Here is a 17,598-nt window from a genome sequence, read left to right as displayed (position 1 = left end):
AGAAGACTTGCCTTTCAAGAAAAAGACAAGCAGCCACAGGCAAAGGTGGCAAGACAAGTAACACCGCCACCATCTCCACCACGCTCAACGCACACATCACCGGTAGCCACTCCACCACTGATGCAGTCCCCAACTCATACTGAAATGAGTCAGGATGATCCCGACGCATGGGATCTTTATGATGCGCCAGTATCAGATAACAGCCCAGACTGTTATCCAGCGAGACCATCGCCACCTGAGGACAGTACAGCCTACACACAGGTGGTGTCAAGAGCATCAGCGTTTCATAATGTCACCCTGCATGCAGAGCCTATTGAGAATGACTTTTTATTTAACACACTATCCTCCATACATAGCCAATACCAAAGTCTCCCTATGCTACCTGGAATGCTAAAACACACCAAACAGGTGTTTCAGGAGCCTGTGAAGGGCCATAACTCCAAGGGTGGAAAAGAAATACAAGCCACCGCCAACAGACCCTGTATACATCACGCAGCAATTAACACCAGACTCTGTGGTAGTAGGGGCAGCTCGCAAGAGCGCGAACTCACACACCTCGGGAGATGCACCACCTCCAGACAAGGAGAGTCGCAAGTTTGACGCTGCGGGGAAAAGGGTTGCAACACAAGCGGCCAACCAATGGCGCATTGCCAACTCACAGGCATTGCTGGCGAGATATGATAGGGCTCATTGGGACGATATGCAACATTTAATTGAACACTTACCCAAAGAGTTCCAAAAAAGGGCACAACAGGTGGTGGAGGAAGGACAGAGTATCTCGAACAATCAGATACGCTCGGCAATGGATGCAGCAGATATAGCTGCTAGGACAGTAAATACAGCAGTGACCATAAGGAGACACGCATGGCTGCGTACATCAGGATTCAAGCCGGAAATACAACAAGCCGTGCTGAATATGCCATTTAACGGACAGCAGTTGTTTGGGCCGGAGGTGGACACTGCTATCTAAAAACTTAAAAAGGACACTGATACGGCCAAAGCCATGGGCGCACTCTACTCCCCACAGAGCAGAGGCACATTTCGCAAAACACAGTTTCGAGGGGGGTTTCGAGGACAAAGCACAGAACCCTCAACCTCACAAACAAGGCCCACTTAGAGCCAATATCAGCGGGGAAGTTTTCGGGGACAATATAGAGGAGGACAGTTCCCAAAGAGTAGAGGGAAGTTCCAAAGTCCCAAAACTCCTCAAAACAAGCAGTGACTTCGACGTCACAAATCCCCAACACATAACACCTGTGGGGGGGGAGACTAACCAAGTTCTACAAACATTGGGAGGAAATAACAACAGACACTTGGGTCCTAGCAATTATCCAGCATGGTTATTGCATAGAATTTCTCAAATTCCCTCCAAATATCCCACCGAAAACACACTATGTCAAAACAACACATGGATCTTCTAGAACTAGAAATCCAAGCGTTGTTACAAAAAGATGCAATAGAACTAGTACCAATTCATCAGAGAGGAACAGGAGTTTACTCGCTGTACTTTCTCATACCCAAAAAGGACAAAACTCTAAGACCTATATTAGATCTCAGAACATTAAATACCTACATCAAGTCAAATCACTTTCACATGGTGACATTACATGACGTAATCCCATTGCCCAAACAACAAGACTACATGACAACACTAGACCTAAAGGATGCATACTTCCATATACCGATACATCCTTCACACAGAAAGTACTTAAGGTTTGTATTCCAAGGGGTACATTACCAATTCAAAGTGTTGCCATTCAGGATAACAACTGCGCCAAGAGTTTTTACAAAATCCCTGGCAGTAGTGGCTGCACATATCAGGAGGCAGCAAATACATGTGTTCCCGTACCTAGACGATTGGTTAATCAAAACCAACACGCAAGAACGGTGTTCACAACACACAAAGTATGTCATAGAAACCCTCCACAAACTAGGTTTCGCACCCAACTACACAAAGTCACACCTTCAGCCGTGTCAAACACAGCAATACTTAGGAGCGACAATCAACACAACAAAAGGGATTGCCACTCCAAGTCCACAAAGGGTACAGGCATTTCACAATGTAATACAGGCCATGTATCCAAAACAGAAGATACAAGTCAAGATGGTGATGAAACTACTAGGCATGATGTCCTCATGCATAGCCATTGTCCCAAACGCAAGGTTGCACATGCGGCCCTTACAACAGTGCCTAGCATCACAATGGTCACAGGCACAGGATCAACTTCTAGATCTAGTGTTGATAAACCGCCAAACATACACCTCGCTTCAATGGTGGAACAATGTAAATTTAAACCAAGGGCGGCCTTTCCAAGACCCAGTGCCTCAATACGTAATAACAACAGATGCCTCCATGATAGGGTGGGGAGCACACCTCAATCAACACAGCATCCAAGGACAATGGGACACTCAGCAGAGACAGTTTCACATAAATCACTTAGAACTACTGGCAGTATTTCTAGCGTTGAAGGCATTTCAACCCATAATAAGCCACAAACACATTCTTGTCAAAACAAACAACATGACAACGATGTATTATCTGAACAAACAGGGAGGAACACACTCGACACAGTTGTGTCTCCTGGCACAGAGAATATGGCATTGGGCGATTCACAACCACATTCGTCTAATAGCACAGTTTATTCCAGGGATTCAGAATCAGTTTGCAGATAATCTCTCTCGGGATCACCAACAAATCCACGAATGGGAGATTCACCCCCAAATACTAAACACTTACTTCCAAAGATGGAGAACACCACAAATAGACCTATTTGCAACAAAAGAAAACGCAAAATGCCAAAACTTCGCATCCAGGTACCCACAAGATCAATCTCAGGGCAATGCGTTATGGATGAGCTGGTCAGGGATATTTGCATACGCTTTCCCCCTCTCCCACTCCTTCCATATCTAGTAAACAAATTGAGTCAAAACAAACTCAAACTCATACTAATAGCACCAACCTGGGCAAGACAACCTTGGTACACAACACTACTAGACCTCTCAGTAGTACCTCATATCAAGCTTCCAAACAGACCAGATCTGTTAACTCAACACAAACAACAGATCAGGCATCCAAACCCAGCATCACTGAATCTAGCAATTTGGCTCCTGAAGTCTTAGAAATCGGACATCTAGACCTTACACAGGAATGTATGGAGGTCATAAAACAAGCAAGGAAACCAACCACAAGAAATTGCTATGCAAATAAGTGGAAAAGATTTGTTTATTATTGCCATAATAATCAAATTCAACCATTACACGCATCTGCTAAAGACATCGTAAGCTACTTACTGCATTTACAAAAGTCAAAGCTAGCTTTTTCATCCATTAAAATACATCTTACCGCAATTTCAGCTTATCTGCAAATTACGCACTCAACTTCATTATTTAGGATCCCAGTCATAAAAGCATTTATGGAGGGCCTAAAGAGAATTATTCCACCAAGAACGCCACCAGTTCCTTCGTGGAACCGTAAAATTGTCTTAACACGACTCATGGGCCCACCTTTTGAACCCATGCACTCATGTGAGATACAATATTTAACATGGAAAGTAGCGTTTCTCATTGCCATCACATCTCTAAGACGAGTAAGTGAAATACAGGCATTTACCATACAAGAACCCTTTATTCAGATACACAAGCATAAAGTAGTTTTACGAACTAACCCAAAGTTCTTACCAAAAGTCATATCACCGTTTCACTTAAATCAAACAGCAGAACTACCAGTGTTTTTTCCAGAACCAGATTCTGTAGCTGAAAGAGCACTACATACATTAGACATCAAAAGAGCTTTAATGTACTACATTGATAGAACAAAACAAATAAGAAAAACAAAACAACTGTTCATTGCTTTTCAAAAACCTCATACAGGGAATCCAATATCCAAACAAGGCATTGCCAGGTGGATAGTTAAATGTATTCAAACCTGTTATCTCAAAGCAAAAAGAGAACTGCCTATAACACCAAAGGCACATTCAACTAGGAAGAAAGGTGCTACTATGGCCTTTCTAGGAAACATTCCAATGACTGAAATATGTAAGGCAGCCACATGGTCTATGCCTCATACATTCACCAAACATTACTGCGTGAATGTGTTAACAACACAACAAGCCACAGTAGGACAAGCAGTACTACGAACTTTATTTCAAACAACTTCAACTCCTACAGGCTGAGCCACCGCTTTTGGGGAGATAACTGCTTACTAGTCTATGCACAGCATGTGTATCTGCAGCTACACATGCCATTTATGGAAAATGTCACTTACCCAGTGTACATCTGATCGTGGCATGAGACGCTGCAGATTCACATGCGCCCACCCGCCTCCCCGGGAGCCTGTAGCCGTTTCGAAGTTGATCTTGAACATTTGTAAATTTGTAAATATATCACTTTAAACACCATTACGTACATACATATTTACTCCATTGCATGGGCACTATTACTATAATACACAACTCCTACCTCACCCTCTGCGGGGAAAACAATCTAAGATGGAGTCGACGCCCATGCGCAATGGAGCCGAAAGGGGAGGAGTCCCTCGATCTCGTGACTCAAAAAGACTTCTTCGAAGAAAAACAACTTGTAACACTCCGAGCCCAACACTAGATGGTGGGATGTGCAAAGCATGTGAATCTGCAGCGTCTCATGCCACGAACAGATGTACACTGGGTAAGTGACATTTTCCATAAATGGCATGTGTAGCTGCAGATACACATGCTGTGCATATCGATTCTGACATCTAGTGTTGGGCTCAGAGAGTTACAAGTTGTTTTTCTTCGAAGAAGTCTTTTTCGGAGTCACGGGATCGAGTGACTCCTCCTCTCGGTTTCAGTGCGCATGGGCATCGACTCCAATTGCTAGATTGCTTTCTTTCCGCGGTTGGGTTTCATCTCGCTCCGAGATTTCAATTTGGAAAACCTCGCAAAAATACCGACGAATAAGAAGGTTTTCAGATCGCATTTCTCATCTAGCATCGCACCAGTAGTACTGTTGGAACCTTCATTTCGCCCTTCGGAGCACGTGTGCCTAACTCGGGCCTGTTCGGGCCTACCACGTGGAAAGCCTGATGGATCGGACTCCATTCCGATTCTGCCCTCTGTGTCACATGAAGTACCCCTATACAGACCAACACTTGGTTTGTAATGTGTACCTTTCTCCAGACAATTGGGAGGAAGATTGTGAGGCCTGTTGATCATTTCGATCAAAAAAGACCCTGAGAGATTGCAGAGCCCTAAGACTCGAAATGACGTTAAAAAGCAGCGAACATCTCGACGTTATGGAGGAAGAGCAGGTGCAGACAGCAGTCTCCATCTGAGACAAAGACTCTGAACAGGAATGGGAAGACGACAGACCCATCACAGCTGGCCAGCATGTGAGTATGTCTGCCCCTACACCCCTGCAGAAAAAACATTCAAAGGCCCCGGGTACACCACTCCCGGAAGGCCATGGTTTGGCCTGAAAAAAGACTGGTGGTGACCGTCCTTCGGGGTCGCTGCGGAAAAAGGCCACTCCTCCGTCCACCTTGGAGTCGAGGAAATCCATTAAGAGCACCACTTCAGACTCCAGTTAAAGACCCCATTCATCAGAGTCGAAAATTCAGCAATCGGCTTTGGAGCAGAGTCATCCGACTACTTTTTCGGGACCGAAAAAGATAAACACCTCGGAGCCAAAAAAATCCAAAAAGTTAAAACAGATTGTAAAGCCAATCATGGACTCTCATAAGACTTCTGAAGAAGAGACTGAGATTGAACCAATATTACAGGTTATGGATGAGAGACAGTCCAGAATCCATATTCATAAGGAGACCAGGAGAATCATCACTGCACCTCCTTTAAAAACCAAAAGAAAGCTGGCTTTCCAAGAGGAATTAGACCCTGTGCAACCACCAGCAAAGGTGCAAAAACAAAAGGAGAAGCCACTACCTCTCCATACTTCTCCTCCTCACTCTCCACAGCTCTTTCTCACCTCAGAATAGCCCACCGCCACTGCCTTCTCCAACACATTCTTTATACCCATATGGAGATACAGCTGACTCATGGGACCTCTATGACCCTGATCCCATCCCGGACAATGATCCAGACATTTATCCATCAAAACCTTCTCCTCCAGAAGACACCATTGATTACACCCAAGCAATATCTAGGGCGCCGCAGCTTATCATGGAGTAGCCATGCATTCTGAGCCGTTAGAAGCAGACTTTTTATTTAATACACTGTCTTCTACTCATTCCAGATATCAGTGTCTCCCAATCTTATCAGGAATGGTTAAACATGGAGACCAAAGTTTTTTAATGAACCTGTCAAAGCTGTGGTTTGACAAACTCCCAGACCATATACTCTTATGGCTACCCTGCACTTACAATGTCTAAGGTTTTGCTTAGACACTGTAGGGGCATAGTGCTCAGGCACATATTCCCTCACCTGTGGTATAGTGCACCCTGCCCTAGGGCTGTAAGGCCTGCTAGAGGGGTGACTTACCTATGCCACAGGCAGTGTGAGGTTGGCATGGCACTCTGAGGGGAGCGCCATGTCGACTTAGTCTTTTTCTCCTCACCAGCACACACAAGCTGTGAGGCAGTGTCCATGTGCTGAGTGAGGGGTCCCCAGGGTGGCATAGGACATGCTGCAGCCCTTAGAGACCTTCCCTGGCATCAGGGCCCTTGGTACCAGTTACAAGGGACTTATCTGAGTGCCAGGGCTGTGCCAATTTTGGGAACAAAGGTACAGTTTAGGGAAAGAACACTGGTGCTGGGGCCTGGTTAGCAGGGACCCAGCACACTTTCAATCATAACTGGCATCAACAAAAGGCAAAAAGTCAGGGGGTAACCATGCCAAGGAGGCATTTCCTTACAGTATGGAAGTAATTAAACAAGGACATAAACGTACTACTAGACAATGCTACACAAACAAGTGGAAAATAATTGTTTTCTATTGCCAATCTAAAAACATCAGTCCACTTACAGCATCTATACAACATATTGTATGCCATTTACTTCATCCGCAGGAATCAAATTTGGCTTTTTTTATCGTTCAAAATACACCTAACTGCAATATCTGCATACTTACAGAATATTCAGCACACTTCTCTATTCAGAGTTCCTGTGATTAAAGCTTTCATGGAAGGATTAAGATACATTATTGCACCTACAACACCACCTGTTCCATCGTGGAATTTAAATATAGTACTTACCACACTCATGGGACCACCTTTTGAACCCATGCATTCTTGTCAAATACAATTTCTAACATGAAAAGTTCCCTTCCTTGTAGCTATTACCTCTTTAAGAAGAGTTAGTGAGATACAAGCATTCACTCTTGAGTAACCTTTTTTCCAAGTACACAAACATAAAGTAGTCCTTAGAAGAAATCCCAAATTTCTACCAAAAGTAGTATCTCCTTTTCACATCAACCAAACAGTAGAATTGCCAGTCTCCTTTCCACAGACAGACTCAGTGGCAGATAGAGCTCTTCATACCCTAGATCTCAAAAGAGCTCTTATGTATTATATAGATAGAACTAAAGATTTTAGAAAAGCAAAACAACTTTATGTTGCTTTCCAAGAACCGCATAAAGGCAATCCTATATCAAAACAAGGTTTAGCAAGATGGATTGTTACATGAATACAAACATGCTACATAAAAGCAAAAAGACACCTTCTGATCACTCCTAAAGCACATTTTACAAGAAATAAGGGTGCATCAATGGCATTTTTAGGGAACATACCAATGGTTGAGATATGTAAAGCTGCCACATGGTCAACTCCCCATACATTTACAAAACACAACTGTTGATGTTTTCTCACAGCAACAAGCCACTGTAGGCCAAGCTGTCTTAAGGACATTATTTCGAACAACTTCAACTCCTACATGCTAGCCACTGCTTTTTGGGAGGACTAACTGCTTTCTAGTCTATGCATAGCCTGTGTATCTGCAGCTACACATGCCATTGAACGGAAAATGTCACTTACCCAGTGTACATCTGTTTGTGGCATGTAGTGCTGCAGATTCACATGCACCCTCCTTCCTCCCCGGTAGCCTGTAGTCGTTTTAAGTTTTACATATGTATAGAAATTTACATTTGCATGGACATCTTTGTATTCCTATACTCTCACTCCTTCCTTCACCCTTTGCGGGAAAACAATCTAACAATGGATTCGATGCCCAAGCGCACTGAAACCGAGAGGAGGAGTCACTCGATCCCGTGACTCAAAAAAGACTTCTTCGAAGAAAAACAACTTGTAACACTCCGAGACCAACACTAGATGTCGGAAGAGCTATGCATAGCATGTGAATCTGCAGCACTACATGCCACGAACAGATGTACACTTTATAAGTGACATTTTCCATATATACACACACACACCACCACACATACACACCACCCACCCCCCCCCCCCCCCACCCCAACCCAAACACACACCCCCACACCCTGGTCCATTCGGAGTCAGGATTCGCCATCACCTGCCCCGCTGGCAGTCCATTCCGTCAGATAGGTGGGTTTTGCAAATAGTCTGAAGGGGCTACTCCCTCCCCTTCCAGACTACCCCTCCTTCCACGCTCCCATCCTACGATCGGATGACAGAGGATCACCTGGGACTTCTCTGCAAGGAGGTTACGGCTCTCTTGGCCAAGGGAACTACAGAGAGGGCCCTGGTGGCAGAAGTAGGTTGTGGTAATTATTCCTGATACTTTCTGGTGCTCAGAGAGGAAAAGGGCCTCAGCCCAATCCTAGACCTTCAGTCCCTCAATCTCTTCCTCAGGAAAGAAAAGTTCAAAATACTCACTCTGGCTCAGGTTCTGTCTGCCCTGGACCCAGGAGATGGGAACATCCATATTGCCGTCCTGCTTGCCCACAGACGTTACTTGCTGTTCATGGTAGGCAACAAGCAATTCAGTTCACCGTGCTCCCCTTTGTCCTTACTGGCACCCCTCGGGTGTTCACCAGGGTGATGGTGGTGTTTGCAGCTAATCTGCGCAGGTCAGGTGTTTGTCTTCTCTTGCCTCAACGACTGGCTGTTGAAGGGGGCTTGCCCCAGGCTGTTTCCCACCTCCAGACTACGGTGGACCTCCTGTGTTTCCTGGGGTTCACTATAAACGTGCCAAAGTCATACCTGGCTCCCTCTCAGATGCTCCCTTTTATCTGAGCTGTTCTGGACACGGTGCAGTTTCAGGCTTATCTTCCTCAGAGGTGAGTCCAGGATATTCAGGCTATCATACCGATGTTTCAGCCTCTATCCTGTATTTTGCTGAGAGTGACTCTGAGGCTACTGAGCCTCCTGGCCGCCTGCATTCTGCTTGTGGCACATGCTGGGTGGCATATGTGGGCTCTGCAGTTCCAGTGAAAGCAGCATCAGGGGAATCTCTCTGACATGGTCTAGCTCTCTGAGGGAACTCTGCAAGATCTGCAGTGGTGGCCCTTGAACTGAGATTGGGTCGGCGACAGATTCCCTCTCCCTTCCTTAACCAGATCCCACATGGGAGAGGGGAAGATCAGAGGCGTCTAGCCTCTAGCAGAGTCTGGGCTCCACATCAACCTTTTGGAGCTCAGGGCGATCAGACTGACATTGAAAGCAACCCTTCCCTCGCTCAAAGGGAAAGTAGTGCAGGTGTTCACAGACAATACCATTGCCATGTGGTACTGCAACATGCAGGGCAGAGTGGGGTTCTGGACCCTTTGTCAGGAAGCTCTGCACTTCTGTTTATAGCTGGGATATCGGTGCATTTCTCTGGTGGTTCCACACCTGGTCGGGCTCTCTGAATGCCAGAGTGGATGCGCTCAGCCGACAATGCCTGGTTGATCACAGAAGGTGTCTCCATCCGGAGGTGGTGCAAGGTCTCTTTCAGCAGTAGGAGAGTCTTGGTTAGATCTGTTCGCCTCCGCAGAGAACGTGCAATGTCAGCAGTCTTGTGCGTTGGAGTTTCCAAGGTGGCACTCACTCTGCAACGCTTTTCGTCTTAATTGGAGCTCAGGCCTCCTGTATGCCTTTCTGCCAACACCACTTCTGCCCATAGTTCTCAAGAACATCAAGAACGACTGGGCCCAAGTAATCCTTGTGGCTCCAGACTTGGCACGAAGAGTTTGGTATGCCGAGCTATTGAGCATGGCCATCGATCTTCTGATCCAACTGCCCCTCCGGGAGGATCTTCTGTCGCAGCAGCAGGGATGGGTACTCCATCTGAACCTGTCTAGTCTGCACCTTTTTGCGTTGAGATTGAGTGGCGGCAGTTGACAGCTTTTGACCTTCTGCACGATCAGAACCTGTTGACCTTCTGCCCGATGTATGTAATGTTCTCTTGGCGGCCATGCGCCCCTCCACCAAAATGGTATACACCTGTCGGCATAAGTTTGTGGCATGGTCTGCCGACAAGTCTGTTGACCCCCTTTTCTGCACCTCTTTCCGAGGTCCTCTTGTTTCTTTCTTTGGCCCAGCAGGTCTCTGCTTTGGCCAGGCTCAGAGGTTATTGGTCTGCTATTTCTGAGATTACCTGACCAACCCTCTTTGTTTGTCACCTATTGTTAGTAGTTTCCTCCATCCCCATTCATCATGCCCCAATGAGATTTGAGTTTGGTTCTGACATTTCTCATGTGTGTTTCTTTTGAGCCTCTTCACAATTGTCCTCTCAGGCATCTAACATTAGACAGCCCTCCTTGTGGCCATCACATCTGCCTGCAGGATGAGCGAGCTGCAGGCATCTAAGCCACTCTACCTTTACCTCTACCTTTCCATCTATCCTGACAATTTGGTGCTTCGCACACAAGCTTTTTTTTTGCTAAAAGTGGTCACACGCTTTCATGTAGGCCAATGCATCACCTTGCCTACTTTTTATGCACCCTTACATCCTTGTAAGGAAGAGGAGAGACTCCACCAAGACTCCACCACCTGGACCCAAAAAGAGCGTTGGCGTTCTACCTTGATCATACGTAAGAGTTCTGGTGGATGATCAACTCTTTGATAGGTATGCAGGGGTGAAGAAAGGTCAGGCAGTGCAGAATAGGACCATCTATAGATGGCTCGTTCTCTGCATTAAATGGGCTACGCATTAGCTAAAAGGCAACCCACTGAGGGTTTAAGTGCTCAGTGTAACAGAGCAACAGTTGCAACCACTGTGTTAGCACATTGAGTCCAGTCCTAGACATCTGTCAGGCAGCAACGTGGGCATTCATTCACATGTTCACCAGACTCTACTATCTGGACAGTCAGGTCCAAAGGGATGAGTACTTTGCTCATTCGATCCTGCAGGACCTCCTTAGTATGATCCTGCTTCGTAGACCCTCCTTTCTGGAATGGTTTTGCTTGGGTATCTATTCTAAGATCAGGACTCTGCAACTAGATGTCGCTATCCGGTGAACAGGTTTCTTACCTTCGGTAACACCTTGCCTATAGAGACTTATTTTAGTTGCAGATTCCTTACCTCCGTGCTCTGCAAACTGTTTTGTAGGGACAGGGACTTCACTTTTAGCTCCCTAGATCTGACGCACCAGTGGTCAGTGTTCTTCATGGCTCCGTGCTTCTGGCATGGAAAGTCGTGAAAAGAACCTGACATCAGCATGCTGGGTTGGCGCCTATATAGGTTTTGCAACATCATATCCGGTGCGCATGACGCCGATGGCGGGCTTGGTGCCGGCCAACGCCACCTGAAAGCACATGGGGTATAGCTTAAGAAAAATCTCCAGATCCAGACTGATGCCTGGGGAAATTTCTAAGGTAAGAAATCTGCAACTGGAATATGTCTCAGATAAGGCATTACCAACTGTAATTAACTTGTTCTTTAGGCCTCGTTCTTTGGAACCTGTGCCTGGGCCAAATCCGCCTCTCCCCGAATTCCTGACAACCGAAGCAACCCCTGCCTAAATCAGAGTGTTTTGAGACCATGTGTCTGAGTTTTGGGAAGTCTGACCCTGCTGGAGCACCTTCAGGTCCTGCGGGGTCAGACAGGGCCCCATAGGGTTGCGTGCTGGTGGCTCTTGCTTTGGTGCTGGTGGGCTCCCAGGGATCCAGTTCTAGATGCGGATGAGGATGCAAAGCTCCTGCTGGCACAAGAGTCCTTGTTGAGCGATGTCTAAAGGCTGTGTTTCAGAGTCAGAGATGTCCATGGGGATGGTGCCGTTGATGGGTGCCAGCAGTACTGGAAGCCTCGGCTTCAGAACAGGTGCCAGGGAAGGTTGAGATGGTACGACCAGTGTTGATCCCGATGTTGAACCCTCCGGCGCCACTGAATGCGTCACCCCTGACTCCGACACTGTGCCGAATAGGCGTCGCCCTATGTAGACTTCAGCACCGGCAGGATCTTTGCCTCCTCCTCTGGATCCTGAGCCCTATTTCACTGGGGTAGGGCCTTGAGGAAGAATGGGAGGGATTGCTGGACCCTTTAGAATACTGGCCATATGAAGGGGAAATGAACTGACGTGAGTACTTGGGCAAAGCCAGTGGACTGGACACATCTTCAGATGCCGACATGTTTCTCCTCCTTCCATGGCTCTGCATGAGGAAGATTCTTATGCAATGGTGGTGAGAATGGTGGCTGAGGGTCCAGACCTCCAGCTACCCTCAGTAGCGGTCAAGGCTAATCTCTTGACATAGGTGCTGCAACCGGGAGTACCACCTCAAAACCTCTGCTGTTGTTCAGTGATTCCCTCGCTGCTGTCCTTACTTGGCCCAGACCCAGCACAGGGGCTCCTATGAACAGGACGATAGCCTGCCGCCCTCATCCTGTGGCTGGGGACCCCGGTTTTCTGAGCAAACACCCCACCACTGAGATCTTGGTGGTCCAAGCCTCTATCTCCCAATGCATGTTCCCTACTGCTCCTCAGGATAGGGAATTCAATAGGTTGGATTCATTTGGGAAAAATATATTTTATTCTGCCAGTCTTGCATTATGAACTGTGAACACCACTGCCTTTTTGGCTTTTATTCTCACACGCTGTGAAATACAGTTGTGCAAGTGCTACCACAGGTCCCACAGGTGGACCGGGCTGTTCACTCTGACTGTTGCTGACTGGAGAGAGTCAGCGAAGTTTACGATCCGTCGCGGACTGGACACAACTGACTCACTAGGTAGAGCGGTTTCTGCAACAGTGGCCCTGAGACACCACACCTGGCTGAGGACATCTGGCTTTTCTTGGGCTATCCAAACTTCTCTGATGGACATTCTGTAGGAAACTGGCTATCTATATAGTGTACCAAACGTAAGGGTACACTATGCAAATGGTACATGCAGTTATTGGTTTTCAGGGATTAAGTAATAATCCCCAAAGCCATTTTTTGGTGTAGTGTGGGGAAGCAGTTAGGCTTATCAGAGGATAGTGCTAAGCTTTTGTTGAATACACAGAGTCAATAAATAAGACACACGTGCAAAAAGGAACTTGAGACAAATGATTAGAAAAATAGTTACTTTGTTTATATAATGTTTTCAACACCAGAAATCTTCAAAGTAGATAAGTACTGTTGCAATTGCATTGATTTAGTAAGTAACACTTTTACTCAAATTCGCACTTACGTGGTAAAGACTTGAAAGTACTTTTACTGCAAGGAGGTCATTGCAGACTGTTCTCAGGGGTCCCCTGAAGATTGTTTGGTATTTGTGGGGGGGGGGGGTAAAGTCAATAAAATAACCATCAGTACAGTTTTACCCTCCTTGGGGCATCTGGGTGCAGTGGTGCTGGTTGAGTCGCAAGCCTTGTGTACTGCACAGTTGGCAACGAGTGGGGCACCTAGAAAAAGACTGCAAAGGGGGACTTGGGGACAAGTCCGGGAGCTCCTTATAGGGGGCCTCGGTTGGTGGGGAACCTGGGAGCAAAGGAACACAGTTGATTGATGTGGACTCGGGCCGGGGAACTCTGGTGCAGCGGGTCTTGGTTGTTGGTGCTCCTGTGTCAGTGCACCCGCAGTTCTTGGGTGGACCTGCAAAAGAGCATCAGGGCAGCTGGGTCATTCTTGGTGATGTCCTCTGCATTGCTTATGACCCTCGACAGCTGGGTCTTGGTTTTGGCATTGAAGGCCGAATTGGACTGCAAACAAGCATTGGGTGCTGCAGGGGGTCTGGTACCCTCGGGAGTTGGTGGAGGCTCTGGTGGGTCCTGGTGTGTTCACACCTGGTAGAGAGACGGGGTCGATGACTTGGAGCACAGTGACCTCTTTCTGAACGGCTGCTGAGTTGGTGACTTCGTTGGTCCGCATGACGGTGTGCCAGACATTGTGGTTGGTGCCTGCAGACTGCAGGGAATTGGTTCCTCCACTTCAAGGAAGATGTTGATGAAGTGCTGGAGGCTCTCTGAGGCTTTTGGAGGATGCACAGCTGCATAACGAGTCGTGATGTCGTGATTGTCTGCACAGGGACAGGTTTGCAGGCAGGGTTTCATCCCACCAGTCGCCCACAGTTCTCACTTCTTTGGCTCTTCTTTGGTCTCTTCTTCTTGGGTCTGATGAATCTGTTGTTTTGGTGTCAGCGGGCCACTTAGGGGTGTTTTGGTTGTGTGAGGTAGTAGCCGATGGGCTAATTACCATTTGGGTGACTACTCCCCCACCCCCCATATGACCACGTCCTGTTGGAAGCGAGCATAACCTGTCCCAGATCTCCTAGTTCCACCAAAAACAAGATAGCGGTAGCCTCCCTCAAGTGTCCACTTCAGTTAACCAACCTTAGGGGTGTGTCTAGCCCAAAGGTAGAACACGCCTACTCAATAACTAATTTCCTGTCCTGGTGCCAAATGGGCCTCATGGCAGGGGGTGGCCCCTCCCAGGTCTGGGGGAAGCTAGGGTCACATACCAAAGGCGGTAGGGTCTTGGCAGTCCCACATTCACTAGCCATCCTGCTGGAGGAGGTGATAACACATTCTGCTGTAACAGCCATTGTTTCTGGCCTCTGAGAGCGAGGCCCTCAACTCAGCTGTGGTCAGAAATTCATCTGTGGTATCAGGCTGGTCGAGACCAGTCAGCTAGCACACAAGAAGACAAGTAGGTTTCAGGGGCACCTCTAAGGTATCCTCTGAGTGCATCTCAGAATAAATCGAAGACTGACATCAGCCTGGATTTATTAAGATGAGGTGTTCAATACCAAACCCCATAGGTCCAAGTGAAGCCATTATGTAGCTCGGAACTCGTAGTGATGAGTGTCCAATACATACCTTAAGATGGCTTCCCTGTTCACTTGCAACATTTAGTTATCAATCTAGACATCACAGGGGCATATCTGCTCATACAGATATGTCCTCACATCAAATATAATGCACCATACCTTAGGGCTCTAAGGCCTGCTGTAGTGGTGACTTGCATATATTAAGAAGCAGTGTGTGGTGCATGGCACACAATTTGTTCATGTTTTCTCATAGCTTGCACTGTCATACAGTCTGTAATGGCAGGCTGTGTGCGCTTTTTAGGGGAGTCCTTGAGAGCGGCACAATACATGCTGCAGCTTTTAGGGACCCTTTCTAGTATCCTGACCCTAGGTACCAGTGGTTCCATTGCCTAGGGACTTGCAGAGGTAGAAGAATGTTTACCACACACCTCGTTGAAAAACCTCAGTAGCATTGAGCAAAAAGTGACCATGTCCAAAGGGAACTCTTTCCTACAGATGCCACCAGTCTCTTCATAAACAAAACAGATTGCACTCAAGCGCTTCAAGGATTCTCGTGCTATGGCCACATCCTTGGGTCTTCCAGCTACCCCATCTTCCTCCACCCCCAATCTGCCTTTTGTCCTTTCATGGTGATGGAAGGGGTTACCAACTGCGCCAAGTCCAGTCCAGCCGCCATTCTGCCCAGCCTCTGTGTGGCCGAAGGACCGACCGACATTGTGGATCAGGTGGCCAGCGGTCTCGTCAGTCTGTTACCCACACCATCTGCAGCAGCCTCTAAACCCTCCTAGTTTTCCCCTTCCCCAAAAGGACCAGTTGGCGGCAAGATTCACCTTCCCTACTGGCAATCCATTACTTCAGGCAGGTGAGTTTTATGGATAATCTGAAGGGACTACTCACTCCCCTCTTGAGACTACCCCTCCATCCCTGCCACCATTTTATAATCTGATGACAGGATTATTAGTTTCTTCTGCGCGAGAATGTTGTTGCTCTGTTGGCCAGTGGAGCCATAAAGAGCATTCCAGTGCCAGAAGTAGGCTGTGGTTGCTTTTCCCGCTTCTTTCCTGGTCTCCAAGAAGGACAGGGATCTTTGTCCTAGCCTAGACCTATGAGTCCTCAATCCCTTCCCCGTGTTGGCTCAGGTTTTGTCTGTCCTGTATCCAGGAGACTGGGTGGTAGCATTGGATGTGCAGGACGCCTATTTTCACATACCCGTCCTGCCTGCCCACACACGTTAACATGTGGTTCACAGTAGGCCATGAGCACTTTCAGTTCACCGCACTCCCCTTTGGCCTCATCGGTGCCCCTTGGGTGTTCCCCAAGGTGATGGCGGTGGTTGTAGCTCATCTATGGAGATTAGTGGTATTTGTTTTCCTATATCTCGATGACTGCTTGTGGAAGGCAGTCTTGCCCCAGGCTGTCGTCTCCCACCTCTAGAATACAGCAGTGCCAAAGTCCCGCCTGCCTCTCTCTTAGATGCTCCCTTTCATCAGAGCTGCTGTGGATACAATGCAGTTTCTTGCTTATACTCCAGCGTGGCAAGTCCATGATATTCGGGCTGTGATACTGATGTTTCATCTTCTATCCACGATTTTGGTGAGTATGACTTTGATGCTTCTGGGGCTCATGGCTTCGTGCATCCTGCTTGTGACACATGTCAGATGCGGGCTCTGCAGTGGGACCTGAAGTTCCACTGGGAGCAGCATCAGGGGAATCTCCCCGACCAGGCCCAGATCTTGGAGGAAACTGTGAAAGATCTGCAGTGGTGGTTAACTATCCACGATTAGACCAGAGGCAGATCTCTTTCCCTTCCCCAACCAGAACTGACAGTAGTGACAGATATGTCACTCCTGGAATGGGGAGGCCATCTGGGAGAGGTGGATATCAGAGGGATCTGGTCTCCATCGTAAGCAGGACTCCACATCAACATGTTGGAACTCCGTGCGATCCGACTGCCATTGAAAACCTTTCTTCCCTCTTTCAAGGGAAGGATGGTGCAGGTGTTAATGGACAACACTTCTGCCATGTGGTACTGCACCAAGCAGGGTCGGGTGGGGTCTTGGACTCTGTCTACTATTTCAGATTTTTTTCTCTTGCCTGAATAGCCTCCTTGTTTGCCTCTAATTGTACATAGGTTCCTCATAGGTCTTACTCATCTCATTTCTCCTTCTCCATTCATTATGCCCCAATGGGATCTGAATTTCATTCTTTTTTAATGTGTGCTCCCTTCAAGCCCCGCCATAATTGTCTTCTCAGGCTTCTTACATTGAAGACAGCCTTCCTTGTGGTGATTACATCTGCCTGCAGAGCGAGTGAGCTGCAGGCCTTATCTAAGCTGCCCTACCTTTCCATCTATCCTGACAAAGTGACGTTTTGCACTAGGGCCTCTTTTCTGTCCAAAGTGATCACACCTTTTTATGTTGGCCATACATCTCCTTTCCTACTTTTTACACACGTCCATCTCTGTCTAAGAAAGAGGAGCGGCGACTCCGCCTGGACCCAAAAAAGAGCATTGACATTCTACCTTGATT

General features: G+C 47.3%; 1 protein-coding gene across 8 annotated transcripts in view; it reads left to right on the top strand.

The window, feature by feature from the left end:
* The window catches only part of NF1 (neurofibromin 1), a 1,379,374-nt gene that overhangs the window by 438,961 nt on the left and 922,815 nt on the right, over positions 1 to 17,598 (top strand). The gene's annotated exons all lie outside the window — the stretch shown is intronic.

The sequence above is a fragment of the Pleurodeles waltl genome, chromosome 3_2, assembly GCF_031143425.1.
Source record: "Pleurodeles waltl isolate 20211129_DDA chromosome 3_2, aPleWal1.hap1.20221129, whole genome shotgun sequence".
NCBI lineage: Eukaryota > Metazoa > Chordata > Amphibia > Caudata > Salamandridae > Pleurodeles > Pleurodeles waltl.
Note: the sequence above shows the minus strand (reverse complement) of the source record. Positions and strands in the feature narration are given on the sequence as shown.